Source organism: Electrophorus electricus, chromosome 3, assembly GCF_013358815.1.
Source record: "Electrophorus electricus isolate fEleEle1 chromosome 3, fEleEle1.pri, whole genome shotgun sequence".
NCBI classification, from domain to species: Eukaryota; Metazoa; Chordata; class Actinopteri; order Gymnotiformes; family Gymnotidae; genus Electrophorus; species Electrophorus electricus.
Window position 1 is genome coordinate 10021630 of NC_049537.1, and position 15871 is coordinate 10037500.

The 15871-nt window shown below is 43.6% G+C and overlaps 1 protein-coding gene across 2 annotated transcripts in view; it reads left to right on the plus strand.

The window, feature by feature from the left end:
- dlgap4b (discs, large (Drosophila) homolog-associated protein 4b) overlaps positions 1-15871 on the plus strand; it is a 94960-nt gene that overhangs the window by 42441 nt on the left and 36648 nt on the right. For both annotated transcript variants that reach the window (XM_026997613.2, XM_026997614.2), the window contains exon 3: positions 15040-15082. The gene's annotated coding sequence lies outside the window, so the exon portion shown is untranslated. The remainder of the gene's footprint in view (positions 1-15039; positions 15083-15871) is intronic.

A 15871-nucleotide genomic window follows, 5' to 3' on the forward strand; every position in this document is an offset into this window, starting at 1 on the left:
TGATGATCCAACAAATTAACACTGGAAGGGTTAATACACTACTGGTGAATTTTTGCTCTGTTGATGTACAGAGACACGGATTTGTAGTCCATTAAACCCAAGGACTTTAAAATATAAACCCGCATGTATTCATTTACTCAGAACCACCATAGCCTGCACATGCAAAGATAATCAAAAATGTGCAGGCTGGGACCCACACCATCACAGTGTAACTGTCATTTAAGCATGGTGAGAGCACGTGGCCTTCCACGTGAGCACGTATGTGCACCGGCGGCTGCGGCCTCCACTCGACTGGCCATTTCCTTCCTGGTGCCAGAGAGAGTGAGACTAGCCAAATTGCCTCACATCACACAGGCTCCTGGAGAGAGAGTGTGACCAGTTCACTGCAGCACTACGTTACCCACTGACATTGCACACGCTGCACTTAGTGAACTGTGAGTGCCTCGCCATGATGGCAGGGGCTAACCTTTGCCACAGATCAGCAGTGATTCACTCAGCCATAGGTTTCTAACATTTGGGTTTTAAAATAGAAGATTACATCAAAGAAGCAATTAAAGTGCATGGACCTTTTTGATTTTAAACATTGCTGAATAACAGCCAGTTAATAAATACAGTTCCTTGCCACTATTTTGACACAGAACTTTACTGGCAAGTTTCTAAAAGCCAGCCTCAAATTTAAAACTAACTTTAGGTGCCACCTGAGATCAAAGCATTTAAATCATACAACTTTCAAACAAAAAGCCTCACATTCCACTTCACAGGTCAACTTGACATGGTGTGACTTCTCTGTCATTATTGCCATGTGTCTTAGCCTAGCATATACACGAACATACGCTGGCGCTTTTTGCATGATCCACAGGTACCTGTAAATGCATGAGCTAGAAGAGGGTGTAAATGCACGGTGAATTGATCTGCATTGCTTTATTTTCCGTTTTTGGTATCTCTGCCTACCTGCCTACACTGTCACAGGTTACATTGAAGTTAGTAGCCTAAGTGCAGTGAACAGCCTGAGGGCTTCATTATGTATATAATTATGTGTAGAATATCTTTCAATCTTTTATTTTCTTTTTCTCTGTTCCTTTTTATAGCTGTGTGTGTGAGAGAGAGAGAGAGAGAAAGAGAGAGAGAGCGTGAGTGGGAGCGTCTGTGTTTGTGTGTGTGAGTGAGCATGAGTGTGTGTGCGTGTATATGTGCATGCACGTGTGTGAGAGATGTTCTTGAATAAGAACACCCGTCAAGTCCTTGTTCTACTGTGCTGCATTGTGGTTATTAATCTGGCAGCCAGCATAGTACTTTGTCTTGTTAATGCAGCATGCCCTGCCTGCACAGACGAAGGTTGTGTGAGGGAGAGACACACACTGGCTCCCCTTAAAATATACACTACACACAAACCGGTACTAAACATTACGACTTTGATCACTTCACTCATTCTCTCTCTCTCGCTCAAACACACACACACACACACACACACACACACACACACACTTCAGTCAATCCCTTTCTTCATGGATGATTTGCTTTGTCTTGGAAAATAAGAATTGCTGTTTGTGTTAACATGTCACTTCCTGTATATGTGGAAGCATGGCAGAAGACAGACAAACACTCACTGAAATATTTTAATCTTTTTGGGTCAGTGATCGACGTTTCATTAGATTGTTGGCTGCTGTCTTCCTTGTAGCTTCTTGTCAAGGATTTCATTCTAATTCTCCCCTAAATGCCTTTTCCTGATGCAGCTGATCAGTACATTGACAGCCAAACCCTCATTAGCTTCATCACGCCACTCTGAGAGCCAAGCTCCAAAAGCATCTGGCCTTCAGCTGGAAGCTCCCTCCGTTTTCTCTCCCACAGCTGCGTCCGTGCAAGTCCTGAGCTAGGCTCTGGGCTCTGCAGCGGGGCCCTGCCGTGAGACACAGCCTGATCTGATTCATGCACTCTCCCGTCTCCAGTGCTCAGTAATTAAGCCCACATAGGAGCCGTTGCCAGGCGTAATGGAGACAGATGTCCAGGCGCACCTTGGCCAACCAGTGGCTCTCCCCGTCAGTCTAGCCTGCTTCTTGGCGGTGCCCGTGGTACGGCATGGCGGTCGTGCCGCATGCCGCACAGGCGATCATTTGCATCCGGTTTGCAGGTACAAATCCAGAGACTAGCAGTTGGAGGACAAAGATGTTTTTGTTCCTTCTACCCAACTGCAGGAGGTGCCATTCATCAGGGAGGGTTGTGACCTCTGTAAAGGCACAGGCTCTACTTTGGCAAGCGTCCTGTTCTATTTGCAGTAAGTTGTAATCACTGGCAACGTGTGCCAAGTGCTCAGTTATCAAATTGCTTGGTGCTGAAAAAAAAAGTTAATGTAAGTCAGTAGCAAAGAAAGAGAACGTAAGATTGTACTTTCAGTTAGTCAATGGGATGGATGCGTAATTTAGGCAGAATGATGCGTAGAATGATGCGTAAGTTAGCACTGACTTATGTCATGGTACACCCGCTCCCACCAACGTCTGTGTGTGTGTGTGTGTGTGTGTGTGTGTGTGTGTGTGTGTGTGTGTGCATGGTCACGCCCCTTCGTGATCCTTGTTATCGTACATGTATATGAGTGTATATGAGTTTCTTGTCTTATCGTGGATGTTAGCCTGTATGCTAAGTAGTGTGTATTAAGTGTGTAAATAAATGTATGTTTTTGTTCAACGTGTCTCGTCCCCGCATCCTGCTTAGCCTCCTCCCGTCACAGAAACATGGACCGCTGAAGGATGCCCAGGATGAATGGAAAGAAAAGGAAGAGGAAGAAAGGACATAAACGCCATCCCACAGCCCTCGCAGGAAACCCCTCCGTTCTCTTGGGCACACTCCAGACTCCCACATAAGGGGAGAGTGCTGCAGGAGGATATTGGGGGGGGCCCTGAGTGTGGCCCAGGGTCGGATTCGGCGGAGTCATACGGACCCACGTCGGATTACCGGAACTGGTACAATGGGGTCCAGTACACGGAGTCGGACTCCGCAGGGTTCCACGACCCTACCATGGGCTACCATGAGGGCTATTCTGAAAGGAAAAGGGAGTATAGTGGCATCAGTCTGCGGTCGGACTATGAGTCCGTGGAGTCTATGAGTCTATGGAGGTGCAGGAGATCCTCCATAGGAACCCTCCCTCTGTTAGCGACACTGCAGACTCAGAGAGCGACGACCCTCCAGCACCCAAGGCTCCACCTAAGGCTCCGCTTAGGGCATGCCACTCCGGAGCAAGCAAGCTGCCCCGGGTGACTTGCAAGGAGGTGTCGTCATCAGATGAAGACACTCCTCCCCCTAAGGCGAATAGCCCCAGAGTGCATGCGCCTACACCTAAGCCTCGTAAAGGCAAAAAGGCAGCGGCACCGGTGCCTGCTCCGGAAACAGGCAACACAGCTGGTGCGCTTCCCGACACGCATGCGCCAAAACCAGGACAGCCGCCACTAGCCAAGCCGGCGAAGGACAATCCCCCCCTCTCTGACCCAGCCAATGACTGGGGTTCCATCTCCCTTTCTCAGACTGTTTTCCAACCCTCTGTGTGGTGGTGTCCATGTGCCTCCGTCACTGTGCCTGTCCCCGTTCCATGTACCCATCACTTTGTCCCCCTTTGTGCCTATTCCCGTTAGTGTGTGTCCCTGTGTCGGTCCTAGTCCTGGTGGCTGTCCTTCTCGTGTTGGCCCGTGCCGGGTCGCTCAGTCCTCCTACCTCGCCATTTGGCGTTGCTTTTGGGGCTGTAGCCCGATAGGCTACAGGACGGGCTCTCTCCCCGAACGTCTGTGTGTGTGTGTGTTCGTCTGCATGGTCGCGCCCCCTCGTGTTTCTCACCTGATCCTTGTTATCGTACGTGTATATAAATGTCTTGTCTTATCGTGGATGTTGTCGATATTTGACTCATTAGCCTGCGTGCTAAGTAGTGTGTGTTAAGTGTGTAAATAAGTTTATGCTTTTGTTCAACGTGACTCGGCCCTGCATCCTGCTTAGCCTCTTCCTGTCACAGTAGCTATACAATATCCATGTGAACTTGATATATTTATAATGCTAGTGTGCTTGCCATTGATATCCTAGGTTTGTTATTCTTGAAATATTTCAAGTATGCAATGTGCAGACGTGCTCTGTGTGATGTTTAATGGCAGGCTGACAGGTAAAGCGCATTTGTACAACACCCAGAGGTTAAGGGGAGAGAGAAACGCACTAGACAAGCAGCCATTGACCTTGAAGTGATGGTAGTAATGCTAACCATCAGTGTGGACAATTGGCTTCAGAGTATCACTCACAGAATCAAGCTACAGTCCTTTTTTTTCCTTTAATATTCAATGAACAGCATTCCCCAAGAGCAAGTTGGGAGCACTTAATGAGAGAGCAGTCAGATTCACAGTCGGCATGGTCAGAACACTTGACGGAGTAGAAGCTAACGCAGTCAGGGCCAGTCAGTTGGTGGAAACACAGCTCACACTTTGGACAGAGAATGTGTTGGTGGGAACAGGAAGCCTACAGTCAAGAGCACAGTCAAGTTGAGGTTCATCTGGGTCAGGAGGCACAACAGCAGATCACTTCTGCTTTTCAGGAACCTTGTTGGAACAAAGAGTGACTGGCTTTGAAATAACAAAAGTATTTAGCAAACCAATTTGCTGCCGAATATTGACTGAACATTGCAGTGATTAGCATGTTTGTTGTCCTAATTAGGAATTTGCTTTTTGTTTTTTTTTAGCTCTGTATCTGTGGTTCTGTAGCTAAAAGCATCGCTGCTGTTAGAGGCTTGTGTAAATGCCAGAGGCTGCAAAGTTCCTTGTGAACTTGCATGCCCATTTTCCTGTTTTCACTCGCAACTCTGCTGGGTTTTTTTTCTATTCTTCAAGGACTTGTTCTCTCATAAACCAGTGTTTGTCCTTGGGGCCCAGCAGGTGTTGTGTAGTTTTGCTCTGCCTTAGTTCCTGGTACATCTACATATGCCATTTAGTGTTCTTGATTGCTTGGGGTGTATTGGGAGCTGGAGGAGAGCAGAAACTCTCTCATATGCATCCCCCACTCGCTGAGCTAAACCTGATCAAAAACAGCGACAGGAGCTCTGCGGGCCCTTTCTTCTCTCTGATTGTCGTCCGGAAAGATCTGTGCGGGAGAGGTGTACCGGCTTACACACCCTGCACATGGCACCAATGGCTGAGTTCGTTCTGCAGGATGCCCGAACAGAACAGGAAAGCAATTTTGGGCAAGCAGAGGATAAAGAGTGAACTGGCTGGAAACACCCAAAGCGCTTCTGGTTTTGGCTAATAGGCACGGGCAGGGAAATATCCGTGACAGAATTACATGTTTTCTAGTCAACTTCATTCTCAGGTTATTATGTATTCCAATGTCATCCTATTCAGATGTATAAGCTGATGTTCAGTAACAGATTCCCGTATTGAGAAGCACTTTTGACTTCATGGTTAAATAGCCTGTGATACTGATTGGAGGCTTTCTCATTTCTCAAAGGGTAGGATGTGAGATTCTCACACGCAGTGTATCCTAAAACATCCTATAAAAACAGGGTGTTTACACTGGCTGTTCCAGAGGCAGCATGGTAGAATGCAGTATTATGGAGATCCCCTGTTGAGGCCTTGCTAAGGCTGAGGGCTCATGGCACAGATCGGGGGGTTACAGAAGCCGCAGCCTCGCTCAGCTGGCTGCTCTCTGGAAAGGCAGGATGATGCAAGTTTGTGCTGGGAAGGAGGGAGAACCTGGGTAAGACTTCCAATGGGGCAATGGTGGAATTCAGTAGCTGAGTGTGAAGAAACTCATAGATAAGTCATTTTAGATGAAAGAAAGCATTTCAGCTCAGTCGCTTTATAAAGGTGTTTTAATGTTTCTGGAAAAATCATTCTATTATTAATAATGATTTCTACAGCAAATAAGGAGGCCTCCCCACACACACACACACACACACACACACACACACACACACTCTCTCTTGCTCTCTCTGTTTCTTTAGGGAAACTAGGGCAACTGAGAGCCTGGGGAGGAACAGGATTAACGCACTAATCCCATTCATGCACTATTCAAAAGGCAAAAGGTACTCTTGTCAGTAATCCACTGAGCGGAACCATGGCCCAAATCAACTAGCCATCACTCACATTACACTTCGTTATCACATCCCATACTGGGTGTCAGGGGTGAAGAAAGCATGCCTGCTATATACAGAGGTGGGAGGAGCTTCACTGATGCTAATGATCATATAGGTTTCAGTGGTTGGTGGTAGTTCAGCTCTGAGGTGTTTTTGCTCTATTTTGGTTTACCTTGTCACAGTGTGCTAACACAGAGACATACCATTCCAACCAATGCTTCAGTTCAGGAAGCTTCTCCACTGGCTTGCCATTGCAGAGGAAAATAAAAACATTAGTGGAAATTTCTTCCTTTCTCAATATTCTGCATTGGTATTGCTGCTTTTGTGAGTCTCCGTTTATCCACGTAGGTGGCCTGACAGATGAAGGGTGTCCTTATTCCATTCTGCCCTCAGGCCTGTTCTCCACTATTGATTTTATGAGACAATAAACAGAAGGGATGGGAGCTAGCCTCCATACAGGCAATCTGCCTGATTAACACTGGCGGTAATCAGGGGGGGTTATGCCAAAAAAAGACTTCTAATTAAAGAACCCTTGACACAGCTTCCAACAGGCACTGGTTTGTTGTTGTATTTAATTTTATATGAGGGGCTATGTCATTTTGTTTCCTATCTGTGCCAGTTGGTTTCAGTGTGATTGTGTGATCAAAGACTACTTTAGAATATACTCAACTTAGCACAGAAATCATTCAGGACATGGGAATTATTCCTTTTTGAATCTAATATTACATTAGACTTTGAAAAAATAGGAAGAAATCATGTTTAATTCCAGTTTCTTATAACTATGAGTTATGTTCATGTCTGAGAAACTGCACATTATGAAGTCTTTGGTATTAGCTAGCCTTGCTGGTTGAGGCTCGTGCAGCTATAATGAAGAGCCCTGTAGCTCTGCTCCTCTGGGTATTATAACTTGTCTGAACGTGTGTGTGTGTGTGTGTGTGTGTGTGTGTGTGTGCACTTGGTGGTGAAGAGAACTTACGCCAAATACTTGAAGGAGGATTCTGCTTTGATCTGATATAGAGGCAACATTACAACATTACATTACAACATTAAGTTAGTTATGACACAGTCCTTACATTTTCATATATTCATTCATTTAAGACTAAGGATGTCCTTATTGCTTGGCAGCCTGGCAAACTTTTTTTTTAAAGCAGCTCTGGTGTGCAGTTTGGGAAAGCACTGGTCACTGGAGAGGCACAGTGACTTTGTGACTCTGACTGTACATCCATCTTTGTTCCTCTGAATCCAATTCCCCCGTAGCATCACTGGCAACTATCCATCTTCCCAGACAAGCAACTTTAGGTTGTCTGGCTCACAGCCAACATGAGGTGTAATGCTTTTTTTTTGGACTTGTGGACCTGTGTGTGTGTGTGTGTGTGTGTGTGTGTGTGTGTGTGTGTGTGTGTGTGTGTGTGTGTGTGTGTGTGTGTGTGTGTTAAAAGGATTGGTAGTGGTAAACTGTCTCCCTTGATAGAGAAAATGAAGCATGTCTTCATAAAAGTAACTGCTGAGTTGAATCAGTTAAGAAAAAGGAACTCATATTTAGATTCATTATAATTGCAATGTTGAAAAGACTATTAGCTGTATTTGTAACATAACACTTTGCCAATATTTCTAGTGTTGGGGATTATAAACATGGGCTTGCTGTAATTCAAGGTGAATGATTTAATTAGTCTATGTGTCCCACGGACATGAGCAGCTGGGATGTGCGAATGGCTTTAGTAGTTTGTGGCTAGCCTAGCAATCTAGCAGGGGCTGGAATCATTCTCATAAATGTGCCGTAGTTCTCATAATGACTGCATCCCTGCTATGACATTTCAAAATTACCATTGATGTGCCAGTGGTTTTTTTTTGTTTTTTGTTTTTTTTTGTCACAGCCAGCTGACAATAATTGCATTTACGTGTGGAACAAAGCATGCTAGTGAGAGTGGCATGCTAGCCAGGGCAGCTAGTGGACAATAAATGTTGTGGTTTTCGCAGTGATAGGAAGAACAAAGGTGCCTGGGAGCTGTAGTCAGAGGGAACAATGCCACATCAATGTGAGTGAGATGGAGAGGAGATCCTGGGCGGAAGGGAGTGATGGATGCACTGTGTCAAACAATAGCTTGTTTGCTAATTCTATAGAGGCCCTTTAACTCAACTCCGGTCCTGGAGGAACACTGTATCTGCTAGCCCTCATATCCCCCCATAACCCCCCCACCCCCCCACCCCACCCACACACACACACACACACACACACACACACACACACACACACACACACACACACACACAGCTCTCAAAACCATCTGTCTGTTAAAGTTCCATGCTAATCTTTAGGTAGTCAGTCCCATTCTCTTTTTATATCATGTGAGAACTAGATTGCTATCTTGTAACAACTATCCAAAATACTAGAAGATTTCACAAGAGTGAATAGTAAGAGTTATGCTTACAGGCTGAACTCCAACTCCATGTCCATGTGGGTTAGCGCTCACGTCCCTCCCTGCCCCCCCAACCCCATCTTTCGCCATCTTATTTTTTTATAAATGCTTTCTTAAAGTCCTTTATAAATCAGTTCTGAATGAGAAGGCTGATACAGTGCAGAGGGAGAGGGTCGAGTTTTGGCTGGACGGACGGCCGGTTCGGAGGGCACTGTTTAAACCTCCATTGACCAAACGGTCCATGGACATCCCGTGGAAGATTTTAGATGGGCTGTGTCTGTCAGTGCAGTTGTGTCTGTTATCAGTTCAAATGTTAGTGATGCATGTGTTTGTTGTGGGCTCAAAGAGGGACTCTGTTTTTTAGAATGTGTGAGGCTCACACCACTTTCTGATTAGCTGAAATGTTTTTTATGTAGTGTGGGGAGGGTTTTACATCACATGGTTTTATTTTTAGAGCTGGGTATCAAAAAGAATAAATGAAATAGCAAATGCTTGACTTTTATTGTAAGTCCAGTAAAACTTGAGATTTATAACTCGTGACAGTAAAAAGGAGGGCAGATTCAGTCAGGACATTTTGTCTGTCTTTGTTGCCCTGGTGAAGTCCAGGATCACATTTGAATTGAAAAATGTATAAAGCCATGTACAACATGTAAGTGTTTGAATTGGTATGGTGTAATAATGTTTTTTATACTGTGGTGGAGGAATAGTTGATATTTTCTAGACCATGGAATTGATGTCAGGATCATTTTTAAAGTATGTGTAAGTATTGCATTGATGATGTAATACTTTTAAAAAAATGTATTTTGGTTTAATAAAGGTGTTTAAAAAATACAAAATCTCACTCTTTCGGTTCAAATTAATTATTAAAGCTTGATATAACAGATAACAACATCCACTTGTAATTCAAGTTGCAAAACATCTTAAGTAATTTTGTGTTGAGTGTGGGGTCAATGGAGAATATGGAGATTGGGTTGTTTAATGCAGTTCTAGAGATACATTGTAGAAGAGCCATATTATAAATTCAAAGACCTGCTTCTAGCTGGCCCTGTGATCATCCTCTCGATGACATCCTAGCATAACTCATCCCCAGCTCAACCTAGAGCCTGTGAGTTTAATCCCATTAAATAAACAGGAAAGACATCAAACTATGAGTGTCCTTATAGCTTCTGGCTCTCATCATTCTCTTCTGTTCCTACTCAGATTAGTGTGTTCTCTCTCTCTCATTCTCCCCCTCTCATTCTCTCTCACACTCATACTTGGAAGCAAAATGTGTGTGTGTGTGTGTGTGTGTTGTGTGTGTGTGTGTGTGTGTGTGTGTGTGTGGTGTGTGTGTGTGTGTGTGAGTGAGTGTGTAAGCGTGTGTGTGTGCGTGCTTGTGTGTATGTGTGTGTGCGTGCGTGCGTGCGTGCGTGCACGGGCGCACATGAAGTGCATTGTTGACCTGAAAATTTTAGAAAACATCTTTAACTTGCAGTATAGTGAAGCCACTCTGTCAGTTTTAACAAAACTATTCCTCTTTTGTAGACTGGATTATCTGAAGGTAAAATATGAATACTGGATAAATAATAAAAACCAAAGTTAAACCAAGAAAACAATGACCAAAGTGTACCAAACTGTTCAGTAAATATAACATAGCTGTAATTGTTGCCAGACATAATCTAAAAACTCTCACTTCAATCTGGGAGCGTGAAAGACACCTGGCTTTGGTTTTAAGTGACAGGACACTTTGCCCGACAGTATATACACCTTCAAGAACCATACCAAGTACCACAGAGTATGTCTTTCTGGAAGATTCCAAAATATTGGTACACTCAACTTGGAGGACAGCTGTGTGCTCATACCCCAATTGCGGTTTCCGAGCAAGACTGTATCTCAGAAGCCCCTGGCTTCCATCTCTCTCCCTTTAGACGTCCGGCAGACAGCTGACACTTGGGGGTTTCAGCATCCACCATAAATGTGTTAGATACTTAGCCAGAGATGTTGCAGGACACCGCAGCCTAAAAACGTCAGGAAGAGAAAGGAAAAGAAAGAAAAAGAGAGGGAGGGAGGTCATCTACTTCCGTCTTTTTTTCTGTCCTACTACCTCTGTTTCCACGTTACTCACCCTCTCTAGTAGTCCTGATTATGGGATGCCTGTAGGGATAATAGATTTTGTACCTGCTATAGTATAGTATATTGTATCCCTGCCTTTTATACCTCTGTACAGGTCCAGAGGCCTGCACTTACTCATTTTATCCTGCTCAACCTCCTCAAAGAGATATTATATTCTCATTTGGACCTGTTTAAGACTATAAATACACTGTAAATAAGACACAAGTATAATGTAAGTTTAGAATGACTGAATAAAAAATAAGCATGAGCAATTGGACTCAGTGGACTCCTGGGCAAAGTTTCTAGCCAATGAAAGATAGGACCTTAGAGGACACACACACACACACACACACACACACAGAGCTGTGTCTGGGCCAACGTTGATGCTCTATTGTCCTGTTATCTAATCCAGTTTGTGAGTTTAGATGTACTTCAGGAAATACCCAGCATGCATAATGTTATGTAATCACTCAGCCCCGTGCGATGATGATGTCCTCTGTCCTTGTACCATGATGTCTTCAGTGCACTCTCCAATCCAAATCCAATCAGAGCAGCCTGTGGCCCTGAGCACTCTACTAAACAGAACTCTGAGCACATGTGGTGTGTGTGTGTGTGTGTGTGTGTGTGTGTGTGTGTGTGTGTGTGTGTGTGTGTGTGTGTGTCTATATATATATATTTTTTTATTTATTTATTTTTTATTTTTTTTCTTTATGACAAATAGTAATCTCTGATGGAGTAGTGTGATCCCATCATGCTGCAACATGAAAAGGCTGGTATTTTAAAAGGTTTTTGAGTAATTGAGTAATCAATTAAGGGTAATTGAGTAACTGAGTAATCAATTAACGGTCAATTGATTTTTTGATAAAAATGTTTGTGTGTGTGTGTGCGTGTGTGTGTGTGTGTGTGTGTGTGTGTACACATCTGTTATTCCATAGAACATATTGAGGGCTTGATCTTACTCTTGATTTTAGAATGATTAATAGGAGATTGTATGTGAATAGAGTAGATGTGAACAGTGTAATCCACAAACAGCCGGTGGTACTGCAGACAGCACACACGGACAGTGTACACACACAGCACACACAAAGCTCACAAACAACACACATGGCTGCACGTGCATACAGCACACACACATGGACAGCACACCGCACAAAGCAACCACAGCGCGCACACTTAACCATGCAGTTTTGTACATATGTATGACACTGTATATTACACATAAGCACGCTACACTGCACATAGACATTATAAGAACTGCTGTGCGACAAAGGAAATACATTAGTACCAGAGAACGGATCTGCAGAATGGCAGTGTTAGGAAGACTCTTACAATAAACTACAGCATGGCAGGACGTAGCAGCAGCTGTGCAACACCATCATCATCATCAGCTCATTACTTCCTTCTCAGAACAGATCTAATGGTTGGTCTGATTTCAGCCATGACTGCCTCCCACTGTAAATGAATGGCTTCGACTCTGTAGAATGTTGCTTCAAATCTTTTAGTACTTTTGTTGATTTGAACTTTTCTGAAGCGCTGTGGTCATATTGCAAAGTTGTAATATTTCTGGATGTTTAGATTTTTATGTCATTGAACACAAATGCATTCCTCCAGATGCACACGTGTGTTTGTGTCTGTATGTGCATATTATGAGCTTAATAAGACATTAGCATAATAACTTAAAATCCAAATATACTTCAGTGTGTCATTTTTTCTACCTCCTGACCTTTTCTCTCTGTCTGGCTCTCTCTTTCTTTCTCTCACTCCTCCTTTATCATCCCATTTCTCCTTCTCTCGTTTCTGCAGTACTCTTGAATGCCTCCCTCATTGCTATACATTGCTATAAAGAAAAATCTAGGAGGAAGCTGGAGCAACATTGACTATGTTCACATTAAAAAGAGTAATCCGAGAAATTAAGTGGATTGTTTAATTTATTTAATTCACTGTTCCGTTTAATCTCACGCTTCTGAAAGACCAACTGTGAATGCATTGGAGAGAGCGAGAGAGAAAGAGAGAGACAGATGGGGGGGGGGGTCTTTCTCTCTCTTTCTCTCCCCATACTCTGTTCTGTTACGTATGTGTGTGTGTGTGTGTGTGTGTGTGTGTGTGTGTGTGTGTGTGTGTGTGTGTGTGTGTGTGTGTATGTGTGTGTATATGTGTGTGTTTGTGTGTGTGTGTGTGTGTTTGTATTTGTATTTGTGTCTACTTAGAATTTGATTGGAACCACATGGCCCTGCCTCTAAAATAGGATTACCTCTCCTACCTGTGGCAAATAGGAAATCTTTTTGGCCTCTCTCCACTGTCTGCATGATTCATTTATCCTGCTCATTATGGTCTCCTTATTATTTTTGAATCAATGGCCTAACTAAGTTTGTGGGATGATTTATATGATCAGTGATGCCACTAGGTTCTTACACATGCAACCACACTCACACACACAAACACAGAGGGACAGAGAAGGGGAGTGGTTGTAGGAATATACTTTACATGTTAGTCTTAGATGGGTTTTTTTACTGTTTTTCATGAATAATTCTGTTCATACAGTGCTAACCTCTCTCTCTTCTTTGTACATGTGCACATTTCCTCTTGTACTTGGAAACCTCTTCTTCCTGTTGCTCAGTTCATCTCTTTCTGAATATTATCTTTCTCCAATCACTACTGTGGCACGATTCTTGTGTTGTGTTGCTGTGTATATCCATGAACCTCATAATCAGTGATTTCCATCTGTTATGATATTTTTGGCAATGATGCTATAAATATGTATGATTCTAGTGTTATCATGCAGATGTTATTTTTCCAAAGCTGGTTGGAATAGAGACCTCACTAATCTGCAGCCCAGACTCAGACCACCGCTAGATACACAGCCTCGGTTGGCTGCTTTGCTTTGATAAGTCCCTGGTGAAACTTTAAAGGTGCTGCAGAATTGTGTTAAATATGTATGAAGATGAGTTAATAGTCCTTGTTCAAATATTCAGCTGAGCCGTGAAGCCTCTTTTGTTTCAATTTTCACTGCCACAGAATGATGAAATTGGGACACTATTGGCTGCCATTTTGGTGCAGTCACACTGGGGCCTTGTCTTGCATATTTAAATGTTCAATTCAGTCCCATGATGGCAAGGTTTATGTATTTTGTGTGTTGTGTCACTAAACAATGCTTTAGGACCAAGGTCCCATGGGAATGCAAAATAATACTGTTGATAATGATTTTTTAAATTTTTGTTTACATATTTGAACTTTATAAACACTATAGATTTTCACTAGCAAAGTTCCCCAGGCTTTGGCCCTCCCCAAGAGCTACGAGATGAAGGCGACCTTGGCGTTGTCCGGCATCTGAGGCTGGTAGCTGAAGTGTAGTTCACGCTGCACGATAAACCCCCCGCCGTACACTTCGCGGCTGGCAACAGGACAGTGCACACCCTCGGCATACCAGGGGCGCTCATAGAGAGGTTCTCCAAGCAGCAGGCCAGTTGCTGGACTGGAGGTCACCTGGCCCTTGCTGTTGCTTCCCCAGGGTGGCAGCCTGAGCTGCCCAAAGGTTTTTGCCCAATCAGGGCCAATCACTGTGCCGCCGTCAGTCGGCTGTGTATTCTGTAACAGCGGAGGCAGGGAGCGAGATACAAGTGTTCCAGTGGAGTTTCTTTATTGGACATAATAATGAGAAACAAAAGGTGCTCAGCATCGAGCATAAAGAATAAAAAGAAAGCAGATAGCGCTGGCTGTAAAGTCTCAGGCGTAGTCTCGGCAGCCATAGGCTCAAACGAGGCATGAACTGGAGCAGGGCACAGCGCTGGAGGTAGGCGCCCGTGGGCTTTAAATAGACATAAAGCTGGAGCGGCTGCAGGTGATCAGAGGTAGGTACAGTGCAAGTGTGTGAATCAGTGGGCGTGTCCCTCTGGCTGGCTGCCTGGCAAACTGTGGACAGTACGGAGTTGTGGCCAGGTATGAGATGTTTGGATCGTTTTTCAAATGCAGCTAGTGCTTATGTCTAATTCTAGTTTTAAATGAAGAAAGCCTTGTAGAAGCTTTCATTGGTGCCCATTCACCAGGGTTTCTTTACCAGGCGCTTCTTTGATTGGATAAACACAGATTTTGGGCCACTATGATAAGCCAGTGGCCCAAAAATGCTTTAGTATGGTTCTTTTTAAAAGGAGATGGGTAAAGGAAATGTATAATGTAATCCTCCACTAGGAATAGCTTAACTCAAAACTAGCTGGAACAAGATGACTACTGAAATATAGATTGAAATTTAGAGAGATAATGTCTAATTTGCTTAGAGAAGTACATGTTTAGGCCAGTTCACCAAAACTCATTCTTTCAACAAACTAAGGACACCAGGCACTTGTTATGTAGCATACTCATGGTTTGAACAGAACTGTGGGAAGCTGATTGGGATATTGGTGGGCTTTATTACAAGCTAATCAAACATTTTGTCTCTTTCCACAGGGAACTGGCAGTTCATTTGGTCCCTGTATGATGTCCTCAAAATGTAAGTACACTGCAGTAGACGTTATCTACTCCTTTCTGCTCTGTGTGCCAGGAGCAGAGAGACATACTGTTTTATGCCTTGGCAAGTTCTTCCTGTGGTTGAAAAAGCTGTGAAAGTTAGTGGTGTGTTAAGCTCTCTCAGATCACACACCCCCTATACTGGCCAACATACCAATAAAACACGCATGTCAACACAAATGAGAGAACCCCATGGTTTATGCTCGGCATTGCCATGGAAACAGCTCATCTTGTGGTGACACGTTTGACAGGCTTCCATTCGAGTATTATTGACAATAGCAGAAGAGTCTCAGAATGAGTTTAGTAGTAGGCAACTCTCCAAAGTATTATTTCCTTATATAAAAGTGGTAGAAATCTTGTAATAAAACTTTAACACTTATAGACACTATTTCTCTCTCTCACTCACTCAATCTCTCTCTCTCTCTCTCTCTCTCTCTATCTATCTCTTTCTCTCTGTCTCCCTCTCTCGCACACATTATAAAGTTCTGCTGAAATGTCAGATGACTTGTCACTGACTGACTCTGTACATGGAAAGTGAAAAAGAAAGAGAGACCTTGTTTACTTGAACGTTTGTGAGTCAGACCTCAGTCTATGCACTATAACACATAGCTTCACTGGATGACTGTTTGCATGTTGCATGTTGTTTGCATGTTCATAATTAATATCTAGCCATTTTTTTTACTTATTAAGCTATCATTTGATTAAGCAGTGAACACAAACAGACACACAAACACACACAAACAGACAGACAAACACACACACACACACACAC